The sequence below is a fragment of the Symphalangus syndactylus genome, chromosome 7, assembly GCF_028878055.3.
Source record: "Symphalangus syndactylus isolate Jambi chromosome 7, NHGRI_mSymSyn1-v2.1_pri, whole genome shotgun sequence".
Taxonomy (NCBI): domain Eukaryota; kingdom Metazoa; phylum Chordata; class Mammalia; order Primates; family Hylobatidae; genus Symphalangus; species Symphalangus syndactylus.
The window spans coordinates 142,145,877-142,149,693 of NC_072429.2; positions in this window are offsets into that span (position 1 = coordinate 142,145,877).

Consider the following 3,817-nt stretch of genomic DNA (forward strand, 5'->3'; position numbering starts at 1 on the left):
AAACTTAGAGACGGGATGTTATTATTACAAATTTTCTAAGCCAGGGTCACCCATGCTGGAGGGCCGTGGTACAATCACAGCTCACCGCAGCCTCAACCTCCAGGTTCATCCTCCAGCCTCAGCCCCGCCAGGTAGTTTGGGACTACAGGCGCGCACCACCATGCCCAGTTAATTTTGGGGGTCTTTGTTTGCTTTTGGTAGAGACAGGGTCTCCTTATGTTGCCCAGGCTGGCGAGATGGAACATTACTCACAGACATGTAAAAACTCAAACAATGGCGGGTGCCCGTTCGTGGATGGAGCAGGGGGTGTCGGGGAGATGGAGCATTACTCGAAGACATGTACAAACTCTCTGTAAACAACGGCGGGCGTGCCTGTTCGTGGATGGAACAAGGGGTGTCGGGAAGGCGTCGGGGCTCCCGGTTGCCGTCAGTTGCCCGCGAGACCCGAGCAGCAGTCGCTGTGTTCTTGTGGTCATGGCTGAGTGGGATCCAGTGTGAGTCTCCACCTGGCCTGTTACCCAGTTCCGGCTGCAGGGCCTGTGCGCCCTTTTCTGTCTGGGCAGCAGTGAATGAAGTTGCTCTAAGTCCCTCGCTGCTCCTGGTGCACTTAAGAGCGGGCTCGCTAGGCCAGGCGCGGTGGCTCACGCTTGTAATCCCAGCGCTTTGGGAGGCGGAGGCGGGTGGATCACAAGGTCAGGAGATCGAGACCACGGTGAAACCCCGTCTCTACTAAAAATACAAAAAAATTGGCCGGGCGCAGTGGCTCACGTCTGTAATCCCAGCACTTTGGGAGGCCGAGGCAGGCGGATCACGAGGTCAGGAGATCGAGACCATCCTGGCTAACACAGTGAAACCCCGTCTCTACTAAAAATACAAAAAAATTAGCCGGGCGTGGTGGTGGGCGCCTATAGTCCCAGCTACTCGGAGAGGCTGAGGCAGGAGAATGGCGTGAACCCGGGAGGCGGAGCTTGCAGTGAGCCGAGATTGCATCACTGCACTCCAGCCTGGGCGACAGAGCGAGACTCCGTCTCAAACAAAACAAAACAAAAAAAAGTGGGCTCGCCAGGCCACAGGGTAACAGGAGAGGCAGAGTGCGAGGCATCCTCCATCATGGAAACGTGTCTCGCACCAGCACACACAGCTGGCTTTTCCATTACTGTTGCCCGTCGATGGCACCACCCAGCTTTTCTCTGCCTGAGGTTGGTATCTGTGCACCTGGGGTTTCTACTCTGCACGTTTTATCTTTTTTTTTTTTCTTGAGATGGAGTTTCACTTGTTGCCCAGGCTGGAGGATAATGCTATAATCTCGGCTCACTGCAACCTCCGCCTCCCGGGTTCAAGTGATTCTCTTGCCTCAGCCTCCTGAGCAGCTGGGACTACAGGTGCCCGCCACCGTGCCTGGCTAATTTTTGTATTTTGAGTAGAGACAGGGATTCACCATGTTGGCCAGGCTGGTCTTGAACTCCTGACCTCAGGTGATCCGCTCGCCTCGGCCTCCCAAAGTGCTGGAATTACAGGCGTGAGCCACCACACCCGGCAATGTTTTATCTTTTATTCAGGTAGTCTGTGACTATCCAAACGAGGCTCTGACAGTCTGCAGAGATCGTGTCAGTCTGGAGAGAGGTGGGTTAAAGGCAAGTTGTTTGGGGTGAGAAGGGGACGCTGAGGCAGCAGGTGGTCACAGCCTCACATCTTAGAAGGATGCGCTGAGCAGGCCCGGGGTTTTGGGCAAGTGAGGTCCACAGCCCTCTAATGAATGCCTTTAGAGGCCACTGGCCTGCAAGTTCTGATAACAGGGAACAGCCTCAGCGGCCTCTCCCTGGAGCTCCCACTCGCCCCCTCGCCCCCTCCCCTGCTCTGTCCTGAGCTGTGGCTTGGGAGACGTTTCTGGACTGGGACCAGACCCCACAACCTGGAGAGCCAGCTCTGGGCTGGGAATTCCTGGGCTTAATGTCCCGGCATGAAGTCAGCTCCTTGTGTGTCCTCATCTGTAGGGTGAGGGAAGGGCCCATCTCTACCATCTCCGCGAGGACAGACTCCAAGGTGACGTGGGTCGGGCCTGCACCCTCAGTGGTTTCCTTTCTGGATTCTGGGCCTGCTCGGCCAGTGCCCTCATTTTCTGTGGAGCTGTTCCCTGTCTGGGCACAGAAGCGCCTCTCTGGGAGCAGGTGGGGACATGAGAGCCTCAGGGCCCCTGGAACTGTTGTCACAGGCCCCGGGAGGAGCTGGACCTGCTGCCTGAGCCCCTGGGGCAGCCGCCTCCCAGCCAGTGAGCCGCAGTGCGAGAGACTCGGGCCTGAAGCACCAAGGGCCCCACAGCAGGAGGGTGGGGGTGCAGCCTCCAGGGCACTGGGGCCCTCTCAGCTGACCAGGAGCCTTACACAGGTGGCTGCCTCATGGGGTTGGCGGGAGCCCCAGCATGAGGGAGACAGCCGCAGAGGCAGCCCCAAAAGCAAAGCACAGAGCAGATGGCAGAGGGTCCTGGGTGGCAGAGGAGAGGGCGGCAGAGGGTCCTGAGTGGCAGAGGAGAGGGCAGCTGAGGGTCCTGGGTGGCAGAGGAGAGGGTGGCAGAGGAGAGGGCGGCAGGGGAGAGGGCGGCAGAGGGTCCTGGGTGGCAGAGGAGAGGGCGGCAGAGGGTCCTGGGTGGCAGAGGAGAGGGCGGCTGAGGGTCCTGGGTGGCAGAGGAGAGGGTGGCAGAGAGGGCGGCAGAGGAGAGGGTGGCAGAGGGTCCCGCGCGGCAGAGGAGAGGGTGGCAGAGGGTCCCACGCAGCAGAGGAGAGGGAGGCAGAGGGTCCCGCACGGCAGAGGATGGCAGAGGAGAGGGCGGCAGAGGGTCCCGCGCAGCAGAGGAGAGGATGGCAGAGGGTCCCGCGTGGCAGGGGAGAGGGCAGCTGAGGGTCCCGCGTGGCGGGGAGAGGGCAGCCGACAGGCAGCTCTGGGAGGATACAGGGTTGGGAAACTGAGGCAGAAGGCCATCGTAAGAGCTAAGAGCTACGTTCGGAGTGTGTGGATGTGATGAGAACTGAACGGGGGCCGCTGGCCTTAGTGACCAGACAGCAACTGTGCCCTTGCTGAATTCCAGGCGCTAAAGAACTTGGTGAAGAGTCCAGGCCCCTGCTGAGAGGGTGGCACTTGCACAAGTGTGGAATCCTCACCCAAGGTCCTCAGCCTCAGAGCACACCAAGGTGTTTCTCCTCCCCTGTAGAGCAGGAACCGGGGGTCCAGGCTGGGACGCTGATTGGATGTGACAGCCCAGCAGACTCCGTGCTCGGAGTGGAGGCTTCAAAGGACATGGCAGGCGTCAGGGACTTTTCTTTGAGATGGGGTCTTGCTCTGTCGCCCAGGCTGGAGTGCAGGGGTGCAATCACAGCTCACTGCAGCCTCAATGTCTGCTCAAGCGATCCTCCAGCCTCAGGCCTCTAAAATGCCAAGATCACAGGTATGAGCCACTGTGCCTGGCCTAGGGACTTTCTTTTTTTTTTTTTTTTTTGAGACAGTCTCGCTCTGTTGCCCAGGCTGGAGCGCAGTGGCGTGATCTCGGCTCATTGCAAGCTCCACCTCCTGGGTTCACGCCATTCTCCTGCCTCAGCCTCCCCAGTAGCTGGAACTACAGGTACCCACCACCACACCCGGCTAAGTTTTTTGTATTTTTAATAGAGATGGGGTTTCACCATGTTAGCCAGGATGGTCTTGATCTCCTGACCTCGTGATCCGCCGCCTCAGCCTCCCAAAGTGCTGGGATTACAGGCGTGAGCCACCGCGCCCAGCCGGCCTGGGGACTTTTTCTATAGTGATGTATGAACACTTGCACACAACA